Raw genomic sequence first — 27,021 nt, forward strand, 5'->3', positions numbered from 1 at the left:
GCAGTGCTGTGGGACAGAACAGATTACAGTTTAATATTCTCTCTTGTAAATGGCTATATCTTATGGAACATAAGGATATGCAATAAATGAAGGACTTGAAAGGGCATTGTAAGAGGATTGTTGGCACAATTTGGCATACTGTGTACCATTGTAGTACTGTGGAAGTCTTCAGATAGACAAGTTAAGTAATGCATTGCTCTAGAAGGGCCTTAGCTAATACCTTTCCTCACCTCCAATCACAGCTTTTCAGAACAAAGGTATTTTATTTAAAAATAAGGCTCCTGTGCATTGTTTGCTTATGATTGTAAGGAAAGCAATTAAAGTTTAAACATGGGAAATTGGTTTTGTGATTTGGATGAAGATGAGGGGAAAATTTTGTTAACAAACATTTGAACTGCCTGTCCGTGTTGTTTTTCTGTTAGAAATCATCTTTATTACATGAAGATCTTAAACATCTCATGGAATTATGTACATTTAAATCCTCCCTCAACATGTCCTTTACAGCAGGGAAAGCTGGAAACCAAAGTTGGGATGCCCTTGTACACATGATGAACATGCGCTATTATGAAAAATTTTATCTTAAAGATGTCATTCTTCTTGCAAAAAGAGACAATCACTTCATTGTAAACCAAGTTGGATCCTAGTCAATTTAGGCTCTCAGAAAATGGTTTCCAACCAAACCGTGTGTTGCAGCTTATTAGGTGATAATCTAAATAACCCTTGTGCCTTTATTTATGGTCTGCATGAATTCTTGAATGTGAATATATCTACTGCTGCATTCATGAGCTGTAGAGCCAGCACCTTCCTTTGAGCCAGCCTCTGTAGAAGTTCTGCTTAGGTACTGCTCAGAGATTAATAAAGCATAGATTTGTTTATTCACTCAGTTTCTGGGGGAGGGTAGGAGGGATGACTTGCTGTGGAGGTTTGCTGCCAGCAAACCCTCTTTCATATAACTAGAATTTGCAGTACTGCATTCCATGATAAAATCCAATTGAAATCTGGGAGAATTAAATTAACTAATAATCTCCTAGGAAGTAAGAAATATGATAAATCTCAGGTTGCAGCTTATATGAATCATACTTATAAATTGTGGGTTTAACATAAATAGGAATTATGATATAGCTCAAGAGGGTAGATGGCATTTTCAGATGTGATGAAATAAGGCCATTTTGAAGGGGCATTTAAAAGAACTGAGGATAGTTCTTATCGTACTCTTCTCTTGGAAGAGAGTATGGAAAGGTACACGAAGGAAGGAAATGTATGTTGGTTGGCTAGGTTTATTGAACAGCCTTCTTTAATAATGTTACAGCAGAAAGCATGCACAGATCATTTAGCTAAGAATACCACTAAGAGCTCAGTATTATCTTTAGTTCAACTGATATAAATTCTTATATTTATGATGAAAGAAAGAAGTAAGACAGATACCTCATTAGCTTCAGAGTCATGAAAACTTTGTCTTCACATGGAAGTAATCAAATCCTCAGGATGTGTTTTTTTTTCCCCCTAACATTGCACTGTTACTCCGATTTTGGATTGTTAATATATTCAGAGGGAATGTAATTTAAACACTGTAACGTAGCATTTCTCTTTTAAGCTCAGAAAGGTGTGGAATTCTCTGTTACAATTTAAGCTTAGCAACAGGTTTCTATTAACTAGCTATGCAGTGGATGCACATAAATACCTGAAAAATAATCAACTTCTTTGAAGAAGTATGATTTTCCCCTCTTTAATCCAGGATATAAATATATTAAAACACCTACTTTGCTGGATACTTAAGGCTTTAAATTTATTACATTAGAATGCTTTAATTCACAAGTTTGTAGACAACAACAAGGTTTGAGAGGTGGGCCTGTGAGAAAAATATGTGGTTCAACAAGGTCAAGTGCAGGGTTCTGAACCTGCATCAGAGCAACCCCAAGCATTAATATTGGCTGAGTGATGAGTAGATAGATAGTGCTCAGCAGAGAAGGATTCTGGTGGATGAAAACTCAAATTTGAGCAGGAAGGATGTACTTGCAGCCCAGAAAGCCAGCCGTATCCTGCACTGAAAAGTGTGAGGGGAACGATTCTGCCCCTTTACCCTCTTCTCATACTCTTATTTGGACTACTGCATCCAGACCTGGGGCCCCCAACACAAGAAAGACATAGAGCTGCACCACAAAGCTGAATTTATACAGTAAAAGGATGGTTATTCTACAGGAAGTAACTGAGTTTTACCAATGCCAAAAATTAGAGCCTTTCTTTTGCTGGTTATGAATAAACAGGAGATATGAAGAATTTTCTTCAACTTTGGATCTGCACAATGATGTTCAAACATGCTTTTTAAAATTATATAATCTTTTAGTTATTTAGTCACCCTGATGTATTATTTCAATTTTTTTTATTTCTGTTTCTTTCAGTGAATTTGTGTGTAACAGGAGTCAAAACTATGAAGTTACCAACTGAGTAGTTCTACAGGTGGTGTTTTCATGCATGTTGAAACAGATTGCATTACTGTATTTCTGTAAAATAAGTGCTTGAGAAGGGGAACAATTAAAATGAATACTCTTCTGTGCTCTATGCTGCATCTGTGCGTATATTGGGATGAAAGAGGAAGAAGTATAAGAGGTGTCTCAGGTGAACTTATTTATAAGAAATTCTATTATATGAAAAAAGCTTTCCTATCAACTAAAACTCAGTTTCAGATTTAAGGAGTAAGTCTTTGAAAGGCTTCAAGGCAGTCTTGTAATTTTACAATGAACATTCATAGAAAACAGTTACTGACACCCCTGATGGGCTATTCTAATGGGAAATTAAAGGCTGCATTAGGTTTTAATTGAGGAGTATTTAATTTTATTTAGGTTTAAGAACAGGACTGGGCTATAGTTACTTTGTTCAATTTTATGCAAAACTGATTACTTCAGCTACAGAAGTACCAATCAAATATTTTGGGGTATTTAAGTGGCATTTTAGAGTTGAGACCAGTAAGCAGTGGTCGGGTAGATTAATCATTCTGGTTCTGTGTGAGTGGTGAAATGTGTTCTTAAAATATTATATGGAGATATTTTCCAAGTCCATTAGGTATACAGTGGAATTCTATATAAAACACTTTCTGTAGGTTTTCCATGAAGGATACAATTGGAGTATTTTTGTAAGGTCCATTTAAAATACAAAATACCCCCAGCTGGTGAGTAAGAGATCTTGAAACTGATTGGGGTACTGTGTAAGGAAGGGCTAATGAGAGCCTGTGGTAAGTGCAAATCAGATCTTTTTGGTGTACTACGCTGAAAAGTACATTGGGCTTCCTGCTGAAGAGCTCTGGAGTTTTTCAGCAGCCTTAGTATCAGGTAGAAGTATGTCAGATTCTCATATAACATCTGTGTCATGAGAAATTACATGGTATGTGAACATATCTACACAGTAATAATATGTTTGTGGGCCTTTTCATAAGTGGCTAACTATAATTTTTACAAAGTATCTTCATAGTAGGTTGCAAGTCTTCAGGGGGGAAACATTAAACAAGTATTTATCTCCCATAATGATTTTAATTCTCTGTGGGTTTTTTCTTCTCATTATAGCGGGGGAAGCAAATCCATGATAAAAACATCAGTGGGTAAGTGCAGAGGGAAATTATGTCCTGTAGAACTTCAACTTAAAACTGATGAGAAATTCTTCTCTAAAAAACAGCACTTCTATTGCTGGAAGACGCTGTGGGAATAGTTAAAAAACAAACAAACAAACAAAACAAACAAAACAAAAAATCAACAATAAACAAACAAAACTCATAAGGAATTATTGTGGACTGAACATGGAAAATACGTGCCTGTATACTCTGTGAACAGTGAGGTCACAAAGCAAAGGAATTTGCTTTGTGCAAAATTGTCAGAAATAACTAACAAGTAAGCAAAAGTAGCTGTAACAATCTGTAGTTTACTTCCCTTTTTGCTGGGTTGAGAACCTTCCTTTTTGAGATTATTGAGAAACTTCTGTGCATTGCCATCATTTGGACACTGCCAGATGCTCAGCCTTAATATGTGATACGTTTTAAAAGTATCTGTGGAAGTGGTCAGCTGTACCTTGTTCATTCACTGTAGAGCATTTCTAAACCTTGTCAGAATTTCTTCACAAAGGGAACAAGCAGGAAAGTCTAACTAGAATTGAGTCCAGCCAGGAAACTATGAATGAAGGTTGGCTGATACAGGTGACACAGATGAAAATTTACAAAGATTTCTCTAGCAGCCCATCACAGAAGATATATTCATAAGTTTCTTCAGAAGATTTAGAAATAAACAAACAGCATTTGAACCTGATACCTTGAAGAGTAGATCTGTTTTATTTTATCTGTATCTTTTTACTGAAATCAAGGTTTATTTCTCAGGGATACGTGAGATATATAGATTCAGAGAATCACTCAGGTTGGAAAAGACCATAAAGATCATCGAGTCCAACCACAACTGAACCATAGTACCCTAACGCTCACAATCCTCCACTAACTCATGTCCCTGAGCACCACATCCAAATGTTTTCTAAACACATCCAGGGATGGTGACTCAACCACCTCCCTGGGAAGCCCATTCCAGTGCTTAACAAGCCTTTCTGTAAAGAAGTGTTTCCTAATATCCAACCTAAACTTACCCTCACACCTTGAAGTCATTTCCTCTTGTCCTGTCACCAGTGAGAAGAGACCAGCCACGCTCTCGCTGTAAGCACCTTTTAGATATCGGAAGAGAGTAATAAGGTCTCCTCTCAGCCTCCTTTTCACCCAACTAAACAGACCCAGCTCCCTCAGCCTCTCCTCATAGGCCATATAGTGTTTTAAGTCTAAGTGGACTTACTGACTCTGCTGAGGCTGTGGTTTATTTTCCAGCATTTTCCCAAGTTACTCTGTGTCTGTACCAGGATGGACACCTGCAATAGTTGTGGCAACACCTGCTGTACCAACAAGCCCCGTACAGACACACTTCTTTGAGATATATGGGCCTAAGTTGACAAATCTGTGCATACCTGAAGGAGGTGGGCAGAGAAAACAGAGCCAGGTTCTTGTCACTGGTGCCTAGTGCCAAGAGAAGAGGCAGTGGGCACAAACTGGAGTGCAGGAGGATCTATCTGAATGTTTGGAAATACTTCTTCACTCTTAGGGTATACAAACACCTGGGAACAGGTTTCCCAGAGTCTCCTCCTAAAAGCTCTAAAAAGAGCTCATCTTTAAAAGCTGCCTGGACATGTCTTGGACGCCGTGATCTGAGTGTCCCTGCTTGACATGGTGTTGGACTAGTTGAGCTCCAGAGGTCTCTTCCAACCTAATTGTTCTGTGATTTTATGATTTAATCATATAACACGAAGACACAACTAAATCTCTTGATTTTTATGAAGCAGTAAAACAATATATTGAAGTGGTTTTCTTTAACCTTTATCAACATCTGTGGTATAGCTACTGATGGTGCCCTGGTGATGGTCAGTAAAAAAAGAGGGACTTATGAAATTAATAGAAGATGATACATTTAACATCAGTAATTCGCATTTGATGAAATATCAATGCATCAGACATCAAGAAAAGTTATGTGTGAAAGCTTTAAATATGGATAATGTCATGTGAATCGTCATCAAAGCTGTGAATTTTGTAAAGTCCAAGGGACTGAATGAGTCATAGCCAGTTCTAGTAGTTCCTTGAAAGTATGGATGCTGATTATAGGGTCATCATTTACTTTTATGAAGGAAGGTGACTAAATCTGGGTCAAGCGCTAAAAGGACTTTGAAAAGAGAAATCAAGTCCCCTATGGAATCAAAAGGAAAATTTGTGTCAGAGCATGAAGATTAATTATAGCTCACAGATTTAGCATTTTTGCTGGATTTCACTGTTCATTTAAATGAGTTAAACATGTGTCTTCGAAGTGAAAATCACCTTATCTGTGCTATGTTTCAGGAAAAAAAAAAGTTTGAAATGAAATTTAAATTTTGGCAAGCTCAAATTATGGTAAATAAATTCATGCATTTTGATACACTGGCTAAACAGTCTTGGGGACAGTGAAAAATATGCAGCTGTGCTTTCCATTTTGTTAAAAAATATTGAGAATAAGCTTCAAGATTTAAAAAAAAATCTTTTTTTTTTGTGTGTATTTGCCACTCCATTTCCAGTAGACATAATTACCTTACTTACAAATACAGTCTTGCAACCAAATATTTAACTCAAAGTAAATCTTGGTCATTATCTCTTTACTAGACATTTATAAGCCCTCTCTTACCAGCAAAAAATATCCCTCACTTCACAGTCACACCTTATTTATGTCATTAATTCTTGACAATATGTACATTTGTGAGCAATTATAGTCAAAGATTGACTACAGGCTACTACAGGCAGAGAAATATTTCATCAAAAATCTCTGACAAACACCTTGAGAACTCTTGAGGAATTGCAACCACTGACATTGAATCAGCCTGATGCATTAATTTTACAAAAGCAAGGTAAAATATCCCACTAGTTTGATGTTTCTCTTGCTCCCTGTATATGCATTAAGTTTATTATATATTTTATATGCAGCCCATGGAAATTCCTGTTCACTCAATGCAGCTGAGGCAAGCCAAAGTGTTGGATAGCTATGATTTAGAAGATACGAAAATGTAAGTAATTGCAGGAGAGTACAGCTTGCAGTAATTTATTATTATTATTATTATTATTATTTTATTTTATTTTATTTTATTTTTCCCTCTTAACTTTGGTCTGTTAACAATCTGTCTCTCTAAACCATTAAGGAATTAAAACTATTAAATATACTGAAAATAATTCCAGACTGATGAAGGTTCACCGTGATATTGACTTCATTTTCCATCTGTTGCTTAAACATTTCTAAGGCAGTGTGCAAATAAACTAGTGCGTGGGACGCTCAAGTACTATGCAGGTTGGTGAATGTCATCTTCATTAAAGTGAACTAGACAGAAAAGTAGTCTGACCATTCTGGAAGAGTGTTAATTATCCTTTTTCAAGGAAATATCTCAAGACTCATTCATTCTTTCTTATCATCTGTTTCTTCCTCAGGTGTTATTGGAAGATTTCTTCCTAACCTCCTTTTTTTGTAATGTCAACACAAAAAAATGCTGACATTCCTGACTAGCCTGCACGTGTGAGGAAATCCAGATTTGTGGTGTTCCTTTGTGAAATATTGTCCCTGCAATCTCCTGGAAAATTCAGAATCTAAAAGGATTTTTCTGATGGTATGGTTACATACATCACATTTCTCTGGATAGGAGTAATCTTTTTTTTAAAAAATTGCTTTTCCTAGGTCTCCTTTCTTGCTGATTTAAATTTACAGTTGTTAAATTTGTTCTGTATCACTATTTAAATTGCTTTTTCCCTCTAAGTTAAAGCTGTTAGTTATGAGCTTGATTATCTGTTGTTTTAAATCAACTAGCAATACTGTACTTAGTTGCTTACTCATTCAGTTGCTATGAGTTCTTCGTGGTTGGTATTGGGTGGTTAATGTGGACAGATAGATAGCAGACCTATTTGAGTTCTGTGGAGTCAGGGAAAGACAAGCAACCATAGACCCACCTTCAGCTGAAGCTTAAGCTCTTTGAGTGATGGCTGCTATGACACCATTATACAACTGTGAGCTTTCTCTTTTTAGTACCCATTATACAAAAAGCAAATAATTTAGAGTAAGAAAACAAAATTTAAAAGTCTGTTTCTTTACTTTTTTTCCTCCCCAACAGGGTAAACATCATTTACTAGTGTCTATTTGCATACTGCTCTTGGAGGTAAGGGACTAGTTTCCATGCCTGCCATGTACCACTTTCACTGTTATTTGAATACCTCACAATAGAAAGGTGAGAGCAGGCACAGATGCCACACTGATCTGTTGGGAAAGAAGCATGAAGAAGAAATGGTGTGACTCATTTTTCTAATGTCAGTATTTATACTATAGGACTGAAAGCAGTAAAAGGCTACTTATTATTAAACTGAGTAAGTTCACAAGTCATACAAAGAATATGTTTATGTCATGGAAATGTTCCATTTTTATTTGAAATGAAAAACACTTGCATACCTGAAGGATCATTTAAGATAAATAGATTTAATATTTATGCATATACGCTTGAAATGCTGCTGGTGATATGAGGTAAGTATCTTGAATGTAGAAAATCTTCATGACTTGTAGCCACTCAGAAAGAAAGCAAGCTTTTCACAATTTTTTCTCTTTCTTATTGGATTAGAGATTGATGCATATGCTAAATCTGAGTACCACCAATAAACCAGGAGCACAGAGTATTAAACATATTTGCCAAAAGGCACCTTCTGGGGAAGATTTTGTACTCTAGCCAAATTTCACTCACTCCCCCCTACACTATTTTTCTTGCACTTCAGTTTTTGTCTCAGTTGATGCCCGTGGCTCCTTGAGGCAGCTATATTAATATCTCCTGTATATGCATGTTCCCATTCTTCCTTTTTTTGGACCATAGTTTCCAGAGGCCAGAAACTAAGCATAGGAAGAAAGCCAGCTGAAGAATCAGCTGCGGGGTAAAGAGAAAAGCAGGGGAGCAAAGAGAATGTGGAGAAGCGATGAATTTTTTGTCTGCTCACATCTCATCACATTTGGGAAGTGATCACAAATCCTAATGTGAATCCTAAGGATGTAATACCAGTGGGTGCTCTCCGGAACAGAGGAAAAGTCCTAGGAAGAAATTCTGCTCTTTTTAAGTGTACTTGCTTGTGAAAATGACAGTAACCCCTGACAATTTAGTATCTATACATTGTTTCTTTGTATATCCTTATTCCACTAATAAACTCAAGATGCAAATGAAGAGTTCAGTCATGAAAAATCACACATTTCTTGTGAGCTTAAAAATGAAGCAATAACAAAATCTAAAAGGATGGAGAAAGAAAAAGGAAGATCACGGCAATGGAAAGGAGGGAGAGATGAAGTAGCATTGCTCAGAGTGGAGTATTTGCAAACTGCTTAAACGCCAGCTGTGCATGTTTACCTTCTTGGTCATCACTTTTCATTCCTTTATTTATTGCAAATCATCAGCATACTCAGATAAACTCTAGGTTTGTAACTGTTTTTTGTTGCTGTTTTGTTTTGTTTTTTAAGTCATGCAATTAACAAATGTAGTTATGTTTCTATGAAATCAGCCTGCTTCTTATGCCTGAGAGAGCTTTATCTTTGCATTTTTGTATCCTTTTGCATCAAAAAAGGAGCTAAACACTACTGTATTCAGAAGAGGTGTGTTGACCTGCTGAAGCTGTTTGTCAGTGAGGAGGATCACAGTGTGGTGATATTTGGGAAGAAGAATAAGAGTAGAAGAACTTGTACCTATGAAAAGCACTGTCACACTTCTCACCAGGAAAGAAGAATTAAAAAATAGCCTTTGGTTACTGATGAGTGTAAGTGAATTCTTCTCTCACTGCTAAAGCTAGGTATAATTGCCTTGAGATTTGCTAGCTCTGTAAGTCAGCTTTTGGTTACTTCAGTACAAAAACTGAGAACAGTAAGACATTCTAGCTAAGTGTTTTTTCCTCTTCTTTTTGCTTAGATTTTATGGGATATTTGTATTAAATACCTATAATGCCATGTAAAATGTCAATAAAATTGAAAAGATGCTCCTATTTCAAAGTGAATTTATGATAAAAATGCAAATATCTGTAGGTGCCTGTGAATTTAATGCATTCACCTTGGCATGTGGTACAAACAGTTGCTATAAATCACTACCTTTCTTGTAAATTTCCTGTCATGTAGTGTGAGGGGAAAAAGCAATGATGGTTTTCCCCCATAATCTGTTTCCACAGTGTAAGGAAAGTGAATGAGCTTTACCCTTTAGCATGGGAGCGTGGCCTGAATCTAGCATCTTATTCCAAACCGAGCCAACCATTGCTTTGTAGAATCATTGACTTCACTCCTCTGTTGCAGTATATCATTCTTACAGTATGCTTTCATTTAGTTGCAAAGCCTAGCCACTCTTCTGGCAGCTGGCTTTACATGCCAACATGGATTTCCAAAATTTTCAGTCATTATCTCAATACCACAACAAAGAAAAAATGTTAATTAACAAGCACATTTTCCTATTTGTTGAAGTTTTCTAGAAGTGACATTTGTTGTTTTTTTTGCAGAGAGGGGTTTGTTTTTACTTTGAGCGTGTGTCCAGCAACCTATGTGTTAAATACACTGATCGATAATAGGCAAGTGTGGCTCATCACTCAGAGATGTAAATCACTAGGAATGTATTTTCTCTTTTGGAATTCTATGTTTTTAATGTATTTTGCCCTTTGGGTTTTCATGTGCTCTATATCTGTATTTTTAGAAATTATTTGAATCACTGGCTGGCTTTTCAGAAAAGTCACAGGAATAATTTCCCTGCAGGGACCTATCCAAATTTTAGAGCAGCGAATTAGAAAGCATTAAAATCCACATCTAGATATCTGTTTTCCACATATCTTCAAAAAGGTAAACCTTTCCACTTGAGTTACTATGAACTTTTGCTTGAGTATTGATTGAGAAGAAACTGAGTGAAATTCTTCTTATCTTGCAATTATACAGTAATGGAGCAATTGTTTTGGGTCAACAGCACAAGAATTTTATACATATATATTTGGTGAAGGTTTATTTTCTCTGAGGTTAATGGTAGAGCATTGAAAATGAAACAATAGCATCATAGGAATGAAGACCCACCTACATATTGAAATGCTCCACTATCTTGTGCATCAGATTTAAGTTAAGCCATTGCTTTGCTCTTAATATCCTTTGTTGCCTGTTGTGCTGTATTTGTTTCTCATTTGAGTGTATCTGCAATCCTCCACTGGCTAATTTTTGATCATATTCTGCAATCTTGTTCTGTTTCGACCAGTGAGATGCTCAAAGCAGCTAGAAGACCTTTTTGGAGTAAGATACCTGATGAGAGTTCATGCCTTTACACAGCAGCAACTACATATCCAAATTTTAACTTGTTTTTAGACTTAATAAAACAATTGAGAGCATTACTTGAGCAAAGACTGAAAGAGATTTCTGAAGCAGTTATGCTTTAAATAAAATAAACAGCAACACAGAAAGTATTTTCACTACACTCTTTTTTTTTGTGCTTCTCCAGAGGAATTTAGAAACAGAAAAACAGTATTTTTAAGTTTTGTGTATTGTATTCGTGCAATACATACATTCATAATAAAAATGGGAATTGTTTACAGAAGCGACTATAATTTTCAAGTCAGCTGAAAAAAAATTATAGCAATTTAGAAAGACTGTAGCAGATGATTTTTAGAAGAAGAACAAATAAGCTATGGTGTAGCAGATATAACTGGTGGAACTAAGATTTTTTCTAATAGGAATGTATCTATTGTATGCAATGAAATGTGAAAAGTCCAGTACGCTAACAGGAGAAAAGCAGACGACAGTGTGCCAGGGATGCTAGTGGCTTCTGATGAGGACAGCACTACCTTCAGGTACTCTGTGAGGTGACAGCAGATGTAGCAGCTGAGTGTGATCAGGAGGTATAGTTAAACGTAATATGAAATGGACAAAAGTGTTAAGAGGAAGAAATAATCAGCTGTAATAAACAAGAGGGTCCATTGGATGTCTCCGTTGTTCTGCTTCAAGGAAGCTGTATATCTCTCATAGAATCCGCTTGGTAACTACGGGATATGGTTTTTAGGTTGTTCAGAGTTATGCAGAAAACAACTTATTTAAGGGATAACAGTAATGAGCCCCATACTGATAACAACCTGAATGGCTGCTTTAAGATTTCCCATTATTGTTAGTGGGATAGGATTCTAGAGTGTTATCCAACCTCTTTGATACTGTGATCATACATAAAAAAGTAAATAATATTGAAGTGTTCAAACTAAAGATCGGCAATTTTGTAAACCAAGGCCCTTTTTATAATGTTAGATAAAGTGCTTAAAAACACTTCATCTTTAGTGCCTCAGCACTATGAAACAGAAAATTCCTTTAGTATGTAGTAATGATATGCAATGGTCTGTCTGATGGAAACTTGACCACAATGGCCTTCATCTTTGCTTCAGAAAAAACAACAGAATAATGGAATAAAGACTGAGTTTAACTCACGTAGGTTGCTGCTTTATTATAAATCGGATTTTCCATTTATAAATTTTATGACATCACATTGTGTTATAATTTTACTGTGTTATTATTTTTTTTTCCTTATTCTAAGCGTTGTGTGTGGCAGTCATAGTTTGTGTGGGATTTCTTGCTATCCATCCCTGGAGCTTATTGCACAGAGAGTCTCTTTCTGTGCAAGGTGGGAACAGTTGAAGTCAGGAGACAGTCAATCTGAATTTGCTGCTGTGCTTTTGGGATGTTCTTTTGGACTATCTTCCTCCCATCTTTTATTTCTGATCCTTGTAGCACTCTAAATCTACAGGCACAAGTGTTTATGGATTTGAGAGAATGAAAATGGTAGGGGAAAGAGAAAAATTCTTAATGGGTATATGGAAGCTAGGCATATGTTGGGTATTTTATTTTATAGGTGAGCATGTATTTCTAATTAGATGTAGATGGCTTGGAGCTTAAAATAGGTGTCTGACTTAGAGCAACAAAATAAATAACTCTTTTGAAAAAGTTGCATCTAAATTGCAAATCACTTCATGTCTCCAGGGATCTGGAGCAGCAGCTCTTTTCTTTTTTCTTTTCTTCTCTTTTTTCAAGGAAAAGCTTATTATTATTATTTTTTTTTTCATACAAAGGAGGGCAAAAGAAAGAGAGCAAAACAATTCTGAGCCCAAATTGTTCATTTGTTCTCATTACAGGTAGGAAATCAGCCTTCTACCATGTAGATGGTGCAGGCAGGAGTTTAACAAGTGATGCCAACAGTGCATTTGGAGCCTGAAATCTTCAGTCTGGCCTGGAAAAGCAGCACTGTGGTAGGCAGATATTTTTGTACAACACCAAATTACAGAAATAACAACAGTGAGAACAATTAAAAGTTGATGGGCTGTAATTTATTTGAAGTAAACACAACTGCCATTTCTTTAGCAGAAAAACATACAAGAAATATTTTCTTGGTACTCCTATTATCTTCACTTCTACAGAAATATTTTTAAATAACACTGGGGAATAGGACTATATAAATTGCAATGAAATTACTGTTCGTCCAGAAACCACAGCCCTCATTTTAACAGGTGCCAAGATCCCAAAAGAAAGGACTGGTAAGAAAATCTTGCTTGTTTTCTGAGAAGTATGGAGAAAGAAGAGAGTTCGTTGGAGAAATTGCTCTAAATACTTAATCAGTCTCTCTGTCTTCTGCTTTTCCGCAGTTTCTTTTCTAAGAAATGTCAACTCTGAAATAAGTGGGAGTCTGTGTTCAGTAACTCCCACCAATGGTTTTAAAATAGGAAGGGGATTTATAACACTGTGTTCAGTGTTTCAGCCCCGTCTTGTGCAGAGAACTGCTGGCAGTGCCAATCCCAGTGGGATTTGTTTAGGTAGTGGCTTTGTGTAACTCTTGGAAAGAGCTGGAATCCCCAGTCTTCTGATTATGAAGATGCCTCCGTGCAGGGTATGTACTTAGTCATTATGATAATAAATTATTTTTAAAACAAACAAACAAACAGAACAAACAAAAAAGCAACAATTGCAACATACACATAGACATACAAAAGCCCAATCCCCAAAACAACCATCAACAAAAAAGAAACTAGAGATCATAAATACACCAGTGTTTTATTAAAGTGGGCGTGTTCTTGAAGCCATCGACTGCATGATTTTGATAGAGGTATAAAAGGCAAAATATCTTTCATCTGTGAGTCTCTCGTTTTTTCCATAAATATATAAAGAAAAGGTAAGACTGCTACCATCAAGAAATTCCGTACAGAAAGATAAGAATGAATCATTTTGTATATTCACAAATAAGACAAATGCATCCAGAACCTGCCTAGGGCAGCGCCGTTGGTCTGTGGCCTTGCACAAATAAGTCCTTTCTTTTCTGTAGGCTTTCTGATTTACTCTGGTGGAAACCAGACGAAGATAATGCATTCTCTGTTCTGCGGTACCTCTGTTGAAGTTAAAGCTGACAGAATTTTTGCAGGACAGAGTGGCTGGAAATTTCCAGAGGAACTGAAGCAAGAATTAAACCAAAATCTCACTTTAAGAGCTAAGAGTGCGTATCACTAGGTCCTGTGGATATTTCTAGCTGTAGGTCATGAGTTCCCTTCTCTTACTACCATCCCAGTCAGCCAAATAGTTTTAGTTGCATTTTCCTTTCACCTTCTTTTCCCCGTATTTTTGGTCATGTAAACCAAATAGCTTTAAGCTCAGCCAGATAGCAGTTACTTACAAATGTTTCCAACAAGAAATGTAGATTTTATGGGTTTTAAGTTATTTTGCTGTGCCTGGAACAGTGAATCTTGATGGAACTTAGGAAAAACTTCATAAAAAGCTTCAAGAGCCTTCAATATATAGTTCTGTGTTTGTCCATGTACATTCATAGCAACAACTAGATAAATCCCTGTAAAAGCTCTGGGAAAATGGAAACTGTTCTTATTAAAATTTTGAGGGCAAGTAGAGGCAAATTGCCTTCTACTTTTCTTGTCTTCTCTGGATATGTGTATTTAGCAACATAGGACAGAATGGTTTGCATATCCTACTATTTCCTATGAACATTGCCATTTGTCTTTTGTCTGTAAAGTACTATGCAGTTCCCGTAACAGGAAATAATGACTTATAAAAATAATATACATTTCAAAGGCAGAATGGAGTACAGCCAGTCACCTTAGCAATCAGGAAAAGAGAGAAATTCCTCTAATGCTGAAACAACGCTGCTGATTCAATAGCGTACAAAGAGGAGATGAATAGGAAATTTGCATGTGGACTCTACTTGAGACTGCAGATGAATAAATTTCTATTCTACATTGCAAATATTTTTTAATATAGTTCGGAAATAAAGGATTTCACAAATGCATGTGAACCTATCTGCCAAAATGTCATTGTAACATAGAGCAATAAGTAAATGATACTTAGAGAAGATGAAAGAGAAATATTAACATAATCTATTGCCTAAAGAATAATTTTAAATCCTCCACTTGAAAGCCATCGGGACTGAGACTACTCCTTATAAGGATCAAAAGTGCTTGTTGCCCCTATTTCCAAGACATCATCAAATCCCTGGATCATTCTCCAAAATTCTTAACTCTAGAAGAAAATTTTACTTCTTTATAGTACTATTTTTTTTTTTCTAAGCAGCTTGTATATTCAATCACTTTCATTGCTACTTGGAACTTTGTTGACAGTAGACCAGGGCAGGGACTGTGCATTTACTTCGAAACACAAATCTCAGCCTGCTGACTGATGATGGTTGCCATGGGTACGGCAAAGCAATGTCTCCTTTCCTCTCTACAGAAGAGAGCTTAAACACTGGTTTCTGGATAACGAGTTCAAAATAGAGAACAAAAACAGAGTTGAATTGTTAGATAGTTAACTATGTTATAGAAAGAGGTTTGTATTCTGCCAGATTTTTGATAGAGAGCAACTAATTGCTATAGTCCTTAGTCATCCGGTTTGGAAATCACAACTGCAGTCATTCAACCACTTGTCCTATGGTCTTCCAGCTGTAAGAAATGACATCATCAGAGGTAGTGGTGTATTTTGATATTCTACCCTTATTCCAGAGCAGTCTTACATTGTGTTTGCTGACAAGGTTCATTAGCCCAGCCAGACTGTATGGCTTCCAGGTTTTCATCCACTGTCCTTAGTTATCAAGGAAAAAAGCTTCCCTACATCAACCCAGCACACACATCTATATCTAAATTTGTATCTATATGTCTCTAATACACACCTTAACATTTCCAAGCTATATAGGCTGACTTAATAACATGAGGGTTTATGGTAGAACCTGTAAGGATATTTGGTCATTTAAGTTTTAGGCAGAAATGTGCTATCTCTGGAGTACTCTATCTGGATGAGTTTTCCAAGTGTAAAACATATGCAATTTTCTTTCTCTTTCTCCCCTCTCTTTCCTAAACTGTGTTTTTGTTTTCCTGTTTTCATATTAATTCTCCTGCCAGTTATAGTCTCTGATGCAGATTTTTCATTATTCCCCACTGAAGGACATTCTGTAATAAGGAATTTGGTGTTTTTTGCCTCTTTTCCCTCTTTCTGCCAGCAGTAGATCTCTTTTACTCAGGTTGAGGATCAGCCAGCTGCTCCTGTTCCACTGCTGAAGCCATCTGTAAGCTGATGGCTCAGTCTACCTCACTTTCTCTTCCAAAACTTCAGTGTGCCAAGTGACATGAGATAAGAGTCTAGAATCTGAAGAAGTCCTACAGAAAATGGCTCTGGAGAAAAAGGAACAGCTGGAGGCCACGCCCACACCCAGGTAACATCAGAAAGCGGCAGTAGAACAACTTTGTAAAGCTGGATTCAAGTATTACAGAGGTTTTTAGAGAGCTTTTCATGAAAATAGTCTCTATACTTAGGTATAAGAATTCAGTTAAATTCTTGATCAAATTTTGCTTTCACAGGCAAATTCACAGGTCTGCAATAGATGAAAAAAATCTTAAAAACAGAACATGCAGAAAAGCTCACTACAATTGTACAAAAACTTAGAATAGATCTGCTTTTTTCTTTCTGGTTGGTATCATAGAGGCCAATCAGTAAGTATGTTTTCCTCAGCCACACCTGGGAAGAGCACACTACAGCATGCTAGGATGTGCAAAGAAATAATCTAGCTTTACCTCTGTAGGAAACAGCAAGTACTAAGCTGGATAAACCACGGCCTTGTTTCAGGTTCTCAGATCTAAACCTGAAACCATGTACAGACAATTAGCCAAAACAAACCTTAATGGAAATTCTACTGTAGAGCAAATTTAAAACTACAAAAATCATACAATCATAGAATGGCCTGGGTTTAAAAGGACCTCAAAGATCATCTAGTTTCAACCCCCCTGCTGTGTGCAGGGTTGCCAGCCATTAGACCAGGCTGCCCAGAGCCACATCCAGCCTGGCCTTGAATGCCTCCAGGGATGGGGCATCCACAACGTCTCTGGGCAACCTGTTCCTGTGCGTCACCACTCTCTGGGTGAAAAAATGAAGCACTAAAGTGCAGCAAATCATCTAATTTGTAACAACTACCAACCAACCAACCAAACAAACAAAAGCTAATCCTTTTATTGCTTCTGAAAGGAAAACATAAAAGTTGATAAAAAGAAAAAACAGGACAGATTTTGTGCTTGTCGTTTCGACTAGAGAAATTCGCTGCGTTTTAATGGAAGAATATCCTTCTGAAGAATTCAGAAATAAGTCTTACACAAACATTAACATATATGCACACGTGCATGTGTGAGCTGATTCTGATCAGAATTAAATTCTAAGATGTATTCCTACACATTTCTGTCTAAAGGCAAAAATAATCTTGACAACATCTAGTAAATTATTGCTTGCAAGATTCAAGTGTACCCTGAAGAGGCAGGAGGGAGTGAGGGGAAAGAGAAGTGTTATGAAATAGGTTTTTACTATTTAAAATATAAAAATACAGCATACAATGAACAGTAAATTTCTAAGAACAATCTGTCCTTCTTGGAAATAATAATAATAAAAAGCAATTCCTAAAAGTTTATAAAGAAGAAAAATATGAGGAGATGTTGAAGATACCATTGAAAGTTACTATCACAGGCTGAAGGCATCCACTGTTTTTATTTGTTCTTGGGCCTAGTGTTTTAGAACTATTGAATAACTAGAGAAAGTTGGTAGGTGCAGTTAAGTTAAGTAAAGTTACAGATGATCTGAGAATTCAGAACTTCAGGGTATAGATGTTCCTGTTGATTATGCCTAAAACAGATACCCCAAACTTTCCCAAATAGATATTGACATAATGTACAAAGATAAGAAGAAAACTCTGAAAGGATTTAGTGTGTACCAGCTATCTCCAGGGCTGTTTAGCTTTTAACTCTTTAACTACACTTATTATCTGTGCTATGTAAACTAATTTTTCAGGAATTGCATTTTTATTTAATTTTTATTGTGAAAAGACACATTCTAATTGCTTCTGCAAGCTCTTGGTCTGGTCCTGATTTTTCTGCAAGGGGCAAGAATTGTGGGTTTTGATGTGATTTTTTTGCTCCTTTACAAAGCTCTGAAGTGATAAAAAATACTAGATTTTACTAAATTATGCATGCTGTCAATATCTTTTGTCAATACAGTAGTGATTGACTTACTGACTAGAGGCTAGTTGCCAGTACAAAAATGCCAAAAAAAAAAAAAAAAAGAAAAAAAGAAAAAAAAAGAATAAGAAAAGAATAAGAAAAGTCAAGCCTTGGGGTAAGAAGAAATTTTTGCTACATAGTTTGAAGTTTGTTTTTTATACATGGGCAAAACCGCAGCATTTCGGGAGCTTATCTTTCAATCTGCTGTTGTCAGACCATCTTTGTCCTTTTTGATGCCAACAACTGTCACTGTGACATAGTTTTTTTCCTTAATTCCTATGGAATTTTGTGACCTATCATTATAAAAAGGTAGTGGCAGCATGAATGTTAATGCTCGCCTCAGATTACTTTACCTGATCTAAGCCTTTTCTAAGGATTTTTATGAGAAATATACTTCAGCAGCAAGAGAACTAGCATATCATTGCATTGCGTTGATTTTTTGTTTGTTTTTAGGTTTTTTCTTTCTTCTTAAATATTCATTATGTGTCTTTGCCATCATCTCTGGAAGTCTTCATATTGCATTCTTCTCAAATGAAAAAACAAAGCTCCAACAGCAAGAAAGGGTCTTCTGCACTTCCACGTAAAACCAGACCCACAGGTTTGTGCTAATTAATGTGGCAATTAATTAAGCATACTTTTCCATACCACATGCACTGTGAATTTAATAATGAGTGAACGTGCATCCTTCAGGAGGACGTTACAAAATTTCATTTATTCATGTTGTTTGCTGTATTTCTACCAATTTCAGGCATTTTTACATTTTCACATGAAACACTTATGCATTCATAACTCCATGCCTTTACTCCTGAAAAGTCATGACTTTACCTTGTATCACTTAATCTGTTTCCATTCTCCCAAGTACATTCAAAATTCAAAAATCATTTCTATTTCTCAGAATAGAAAATTCTCTCAAAACCAGAAGCTGATTTTATGTGGTACTGTTGAAATTGAATAATTTAGGAAAACAGGCTGTGTTATAAAAGAGGTTTGAGATCAGTGTTCTTGAAAATAACTGAGACCAATCAAGTTCATGTGTAAGTGCAATAAAACTTCTGCACTGAAGTACACTGAAGTAGCTCCAGTGTCCAACTGACAAGTTTAAATTGAATTTCAGCCCATATGTCACTTAGGTTCTTTTGAAACTGGGGTCCATCAGATTTCCCTTGAGCTTTTTTGTTTTTACTCTTTGTTGGCTAGAACAGTGAACAGTAAATAGAAGCACAGTGAAATAGTAAGAATGCATCATTACTTTTACATCTGAGTATCATTATTTTTCAGTACCTGAAAATTTCAGTACTCTTCACATAATTCATATATAGCCAAATGTCGTGGTTTCCTTTTTCAGTTGACATGCACATTTCTACTTCATTAGTGATCAAATAAATGCATTCAGCAGAGGCGTATGAACAAAATAGAAGTGAGGTAGAAGGTAAATTATTTTAGTGGCTGAAACAGAGAGGGATGTGAAAAACCTGCTCTGGAACACTGCTGAATTTGAAAGAGGAACAGACCGAATTAAACTTACAAGACATCTTGCTGAAGTGTACCTATGCTGAGGTAAATTTTACTGGGTAGTCCCATTGTAATAGCACTGACAAGACATTGGGTACAAACAACCTAGAAAATCTAAACTCTGATTTGAGTTTTTAGCCACCTTCCATACTCTTTCTTTTGTGAAATATATTCTTGAAAATAAAGTAAACTTCCAACTCCAGTTCTCCTAGCCATCTGTATTTATGGTCATCTTCTTTTTGCAGTTGTTTCATCTCTCTCTGATATCCATAATATGTGGTTTGGATTTGCAGTTTTATCCTCTCAATGAAGAAGAGAGAAAACAAGGCAAATTTACCTGAGAACTTCCTTATCTAGTCATTCTGTCTAGTGTGAGCTGTGCTTCACCCCAGCAGCAGCTCAGCACCTCACAGCCACTCACTCTCCCCAGGTGGGATGGGGGAGAGAATTGGAAAGGTAAAAGCATGAAAATTTATGGGCAAAGTTAAAGCTGCTTGCACAAGCAAAGCAAAACAAGCCAGCAACACCTGGCACGCTGATGTTCATCCACTCCCAGTAAAGCAGGACTCACATGTATAACAATTTCTTGGGAAGACAAATGCCATTACTCCAAACATCCCCCTTCCTCCATCTTCAACCCAGCTTTTATTGCTGAGCATGATGTCAAACAGAATGGAATGTTCCTTTGGCCAGTCTGCATCAGCTGTCCCAGAGTGGTTCCTTCCCAGCTCCCTGTGCAGCCCCAAGCTCTTGCTGGCAGGACAGTGTCAGATGCTGAAACATCCTTGGCTCTGTGTGTGTACTCCTCTGAAGTAACAAAAACATGAGTATGTTATCAGCAGTATTTACATCACAAATCAAAAACATAGCACCATATAGGCCTTTATGAAGGAAAATAACTCTATCTCAGATAAAAGTATGACAGTGATTTCAATATTTGATTTGATTGCCGTAACCTTGTTCTTGATGGGACATGACCACAGCACTTTTTATTTGGTTAGAATTTTTTTATAGACAGGGCATTTTGTGGTTGTATTCCTATATGCACAAGAGGAGCAAAAAACATTTGCATTGCATTTCTTTAGGTGTGCTTCTGAACCAGGGAAATGCCTATCTCAGAAATCAGCATTCCTTGCTGATTCCATAACAACTGTGTTTCAAATTCCTCCTTTTTACCTTAATATTTTCATTTTATTTTTTGTGATTTTAGAGATATTTGGACCTGTAGAATTAATGAGCAAAATAAAGACCTCTTTAAATAGTCCTTAAACTTACTATTTCCCACATATTTCTGTTAAAATGGATTGCAGATTTACATTTTGATATAGTTTACATTTTGATATAGTTTACATTTTGATATAGTTTACATTTTGATATAGATTAACTGCTGGCTTACTCTTGAGGAAATCATTTGTTTTGAGGTGAGAGTCGTTGCTGACTGATACTTCAAACTAATTTGTGTTCAAAAACAAACCCTGCCTTTCAAATCTACTACTTTAGTGCTTAGTATCTGTCAAGACAGAGAAAACCAAGACTGTATTTGATGTTCTGTGAGCCTTTTAATTTTCTTTTAATATTATTGAGTGTGCACTAAATACTTATTATTAAATCAAAAGCAGAGTATACAAAAAACTGATGACTGAAACTATTCAAGCTTCAAGCTTTGTTTTCTGGGTATTTTAATGCTGTATAAACTCACTCACAGTGTCGAGTTTACAGTGCTTTACCAGAAGAAAGCATTCCTCAAGTAAAACAGCTTAGCTTTCTCTTCAACTTGAATAATTATTTGCTGTTGACCACATTTATAGGAGCAAATGAACTGAAATATTTGTTTCTAAACCAAAAAGAAAATACAAGCAGTCACCTAATTGATAAACCTGTGGCCTTCCAGTACTTGAAAGAAGTTTATAAGTAGAAGGAGATTGCCTTTTTACACAATCAGATAGTGATAGGACAAGGGAGAATGATTTTGAACTGAAGGAGATACAGATTAGATGATAGAGGAAAATTCTTTACTCATGGGGCACTGAAGCACTGGCACAGCTGCCCAGAGAAGCTGTGGATATTCCATCCCTGGAGGCATCCAGAGCCAGGTTGGATGGGGTGCTGTACAGCCTGAGCTGTGGGGGGCAGCCCTGCCCATGGCAGGGGATTGAAACTATACAATCTTTGAGGTCCTTTCCAATACTCAAGCCATTCTATGAATTCTATGATTCTATGACCCTATCTGCTTACTTGAGATCACAGCCTTAAGGGACAGGATGTACTTCTGCTACAGAGCTAGAATCGCCTGAATTTGAGTCTCACTGTGGACTGTCATGGCAGATGATGCTGGAAAGTGTTCTAGAACATCCCTGGGATGCCTTAGCAATGCCATCCTGCTTGGTTGCCTCTGTGCTGGTCTGATCATGGAATTGTTCTTCAAGAAACTAATACATTGCAAACACCACTTCACTACTGTCTTCTGATGTGTATGGTGCTCTCTGTATAAGTGTACTCTCTCCGCAATATTGTTGCATTGAACCATGGGATTCCAGAAGTCACCAGCAGAGCAAAAGAAAGTATTTGCAATACTTGAAACTTAGCGCCTTCTGTTTCAAGCAATTTGCAGTGAAAGACTTGTGAAAACCTCAAATTAACATCTGTAATATCCTGAACTCAACTAAAAAATACTGAATTGGTCATAACAATTCAACAGTTCTACTATCTCATTTTTTGTCTTTTGCTCTTGATTTAGGGCAGACACATCGATGTAGCTGGCTGTTTGCTACTCTGGTCTCCTAGTAGATGGGAGCCACATCCCTGGTTTTCACAGGTTTGAGCTGGAACATTTCTTGCAGGGTGAAAAGAAGAGTAATTAAAATCTGATAGATACCTGCAGGCATCAGCACTTGCAGAGGTAGCAGGCAGAAGAGCTCAAACTTCCATAGAAAGGAGAATTCTCACTTACCGACAGTTCTCTGAGGTATCTCTGCAAAATGCTGAAATCCCCTTTGAAGTGGCAAAGCACCTCTCAATACTTATAAGCTCCTTTCATTCCCTTCTAGCCAGTAGGCCCTGAGCACTGGGCCTGTGCTGCTCTGAAAGATTGAAGATCCTGTTACCTTCCCTGCAAACACTGCATCTCCACAAAGGGAAAAGCTCTCTCTAGGTTATTGCCAAACACTGCACAAGACATATTTGTCAGGAAATGTATACAAATGCATCTCCCCTTTGTGAGGTGATGCATTGTTTCTCTTGGGGCTTTTTTTAATCTCATTCACTTGATTTCTTTGAGTAGTAGGTAAACATGTGAGTCCAATGTATGTTAAAACATCGTTATGTCAAGTCAGTGTTCTGTTATCATAATGTATCTACCAGAAAAATGTTATAAGTAGTGTAAGAGTCCTCTCTAACAAATAATCACTTGAGAGCTCCACTTCAAGTAAATATTCAAATAATCAGCCCATCTCTGGCACAAAGAATTCAGCAGGCAATTAATATCCATCCTGCGTACTTTTATATAACTGTCACAATACTTAGCAGCATTGTTGAAAGCTTTATAATGATCTTTTAAGAAACCTTTTTTGCATTTAGCAAGGAGAAGAGAACATGGACTTGCCATTACAGGACTGGAAGCTGGGTAAATTTATCTTCGATCCAGGATTTGCTAGGTGCTTGGGAAAGAGCTGCAGAATTGATGGATGATGAGAAATAACACAAGACTCAGAAAATCACTTGTTTGCATGCTGGAAATTGGAGAGGATGAAGGAAATAAAATGAATGTAGTGCACATTTTAGTCTGAAATATCTTTAATCAAGGAAAAACACATACATTAAAATTTACTTGAAAAAAATCAGGGCTCACATAACTGTTACCTACCTTCTGCCTAAAGCAATGTGAGCAAGAGGAGTATTTTTCTGGAGCTTTTCAGTCCTCACTCTGAAACTGGCTATGGTATTCATTTGTGCCACTGCACATCTTCGAAGAATCAGCTTTTTAAGACAATTGACACAACAAAGACACAGTTTTTCTCCAAAATTGCAACACGTTTTGCCCCACAGAGTGTAGGTAAATGGGCTGCATTTCAATTCCTTTTCAGTCTGATAAGATGCAAACTTAGACCTGTTAAGAAGTCTGCTTAAAAGCAACACTTAATCATTTTTTTTTTGTGTATTATATTCATAGGATGTGTTGCTGCCCCTCATATTCTCAGGTATCCCAGTGTCTCTCAGCACTAGTCCTTTGAAGATTGGTCCATCAGCTCCTGCCAGTGCCTCCAGTAAAGAACAGGGTTATCTTCCCTCACCACTGAACTGCACTAGCCATCCTTGGGCCTTTAGAGAGCTGTGAAGGATAGTGATGGTTTCTAGTTCTTCCTATATTGTCTTTCCTCCTCCTCCTCCTCCTCTTATTCCTCCTCCACCATCTTCACCTCCACCTTCACTTTCAGCTTCTTTGTCCAAATGAAGTGGGAGCTCAGCCTCTCCTGCAGATTTTTGTCCCATTCCAGCTGGAAACAGAGGATGCTTGCAGAGAGAGTGAGGTACGATGGGGTGACTGTGGATTGCAGATGGTGCTTGTTCATGGTGGTAATACACATATTATTTTATGTCAGCTTCTGTAGTGTGTATGAGATACACAAAGCTGTAATTCTGCTGATATTATATGACTTGAAGTAAATAGCTATTGCTTCTGTACATGTGTATTTCTTCCAAAAGTTACAACAAAGACTTAGTAAGTCTGGATACACAGAATAGTTACTAACACTCAGACAGGTATTAATGTTATTATTTATGTTCCAGTACTGTAGATGCACCAGCGCACATGTTCATATAATTACCACATGATGTATTTAACTCTCCTGATTGATTGGTCCTGTGCCCTTTGGAAGCTGACTATTGTCATTGCTTTTGGTATGTAACTTAAGGGTAATATTGGTGCACCCAATAAAAATAAACCATATCTACAGAAAGTATGTTTTCATGCTCTTTAAAGATGGAGAAAAAATCTGGTATTTCTGTTTTGTGTTTTTTTAACTGTCGTCATGTGTAACAATTAAAGTCTTATCTAATGCTGAAGAACAATGGTGGTACCCTACAGCTTAGTATTCAGGCTGAGCTGCTCAGGTGTAACAAAGACTTGTTCAAGTGAAGCACAGAGATGCAGAGAAATGGCATTTCAAAATGAATACATCAAAATGTGAAGAGATAAATGTTTCAGAGAAATGAAATGTATCATTCAGGCTCTGATTGAAATGAAACAGGAGCCACTGAGCTGAAGGTGAACAAAAGGGGGAGCTAATAGTGTTTAATGAGAGGTTTGAAATGGTTTGGAAATTACTCTATAAATGATGTTTTGCTTTCTAGACGGTAGTTTAATTATAATTGAAATACTCATAGCATAAAGATAATGGCAAAGTGTGCTCCAGTGGCAGATGATTTCTGGCAGCAGTTTAAGGGACAGCAGCACTAAAACGTGCTACCTTTTCTCTGTATTGCCCATTGCCTCTAGCGCCTGAACTGGGATAGTTTGCTCCGCAGGTATTCAAAGAAGAAGGGAGCACTGAGGTAGACTGAAATGTTCAGAGGTAGTTATCACTCAGCTTCAGGCAGTTCAAAGCCACTGGTAAGAAAATGGGCACCCTGGCAGAAAATAGACGTATCCTTGACACTTAAGAGCAGACTGTTTGAGTGAAGCTCAATTTTGTTTCACTTATAATACAACTTGAGAGTAATTAGAGAAATGGGAAACAAATTTAATTCTCACAAAGTCTGTTTTCAATCAGAAAGCAAATACAGAGTTGCATGTATTGAGAACTTTTGATATTCTTTCTGAATTTGATCTTATTTTTGCATATATTAGCAGTCAAAATAACTTTAATTTCTTAGCAGGCTCTTGTTTTGTAATGTAGGAAGAGTGTTACATGCTTTATAATATACATAATAATGCCAGTTGACATCAGTGAACCTCTTCTTTGCTTTAGTCTCATCATTACTTCTTGATACAGTAGCACGACAGTAAAGCATTTCATAAAATAATATAGTGCATTGTGTTGCTAATTGCAAAAATGCCTTTGTAACTGGCCTACAGCTCATGATTTTTGGCTTTAATAACATGGATTATTTGAAAACCTGTGAATCTTGTGTACTGCAAACTGAATACCCTGTATTTTTCTAGAGTTACTAAGGATAGAGGTAGGTGATTTTTCACATTAAGTTGTTTATTTGGTCAGAAATTTGCAAAAAGTATCTGTTGCCTAATGTAGTTTAACAGTTTCATCCGCTATTTTCCTGTCATATCTATCAAAAAGTAGAACTTCTGATTTTAAAGAAATGCACTGCAGGATGGTGTCTTAGCACAAGAAATAACTTATACATACAGAGGCTGCCATTACATAAGCTAAACAAAATTATCAAGGTTGAGAAGACATTCAGAGAAACAGCTCCAGATAAAATGTCCTTATGAACAATGATCAGCAGTGCAGAGAGATAAGGTAAATATTCATGACTAATGTGTAGTGCCCCATTTGGTCTAAACCAAAATATTCTACTTTAGAAGCAGTGTGATTGTTTAATAACATGGAGTATTCTGGTGTTTTTTAGTAGTCTAGAGGGACAGAAAAGGACCTTAGTATGACACAAGTGTGATGTAGCACTTTATGCCCTGCTGCAGATGTACTTTACATTACCACAATACATGTGCGGTGCTCGTGTTATTCTCTTCAACCCTACAAAGCTGCAAAGAGGGTTAAAACTGTGGTGGTGATTTGGTAGAATTTCATCCCTTGTTTCTCAGATTACAGTGTCTGGAATACATGTTTGATTACTAGTTTCACCTCTGACATTAATCTAATTGTTATTGCAGATTAATCTTCATTGAGAGCCTTCATAAAGGGCAAGAAATTCCAGCAAAGTGTTGTTCAGGCTCTAGAGTTCTGTTCTGTCTTGCACAAACACTGATGCAGCTCCTCCATATTACAGAAATACTGAATCAGTACTCAGTTTCCCTTCATTTCTCTTTGGTGGACACATGTTTATTTTAGCAGCCCACCTGAGCATCTTATCTCTCCATAGTATCTTTATCAAGGAAATGCATGTACAAACGCACAAAGTCTTTTTTCCCAAGCTAGCCAACAGTATTACTCTGTGAAAGATGCTACATGCATTCAAGAACTTGTAATTTTTATGAATGGTTAAGTGGATTCTGCTTGCTCCAGAAATTTGGACTTTCATTACTGATAATTGAAAGTTCAGGAATAACTTGAGCACTGGAGTACAGGTTTCAAAGACTATTCTTCCACTTGAATGGCTCTCCATCTTGTTTTAATAAATCTAATTCCCTCTACCCCTCAAATATATTGTTTTGTACTTCTCAACAATAGAACAAAATGATACAAACATTTGACATCTTTGTC

The 27,021-nt window shown here is 36.8% G+C and overlaps 1 long non-coding RNA gene across 1 annotated transcript; it reads right to left on the reverse strand.

Annotated features, from left to right (window-relative positions):
- Window positions 1-20,246: 20,246 nt before the first annotated feature.
- LOC121108269 lies at window positions 20,247-21,958 on the reverse strand. Its single transcript, XR_005842680.1, has 2 exons — window positions 21,860-21,958; window positions 20,247-20,431 (listed from the first exon to the last, which is right to left on the reverse strand). It is a non-coding gene; the product is annotated as an uncharacterized LOC121108269 (long non-coding RNA).
- Window positions 21,959-27,021: the final 5,063 nt, after the last annotated feature.

The sequence above is a fragment of the Gallus gallus genome, chromosome Z (genome assembly GCF_016699485.2).
Source record: "Gallus gallus isolate bGalGal1 chromosome Z, bGalGal1.mat.broiler.GRCg7b, whole genome shotgun sequence".
In the NCBI taxonomy this organism is placed as follows: domain Eukaryota; kingdom Metazoa; phylum Chordata; class Aves; order Galliformes; family Phasianidae; genus Gallus; species Gallus gallus.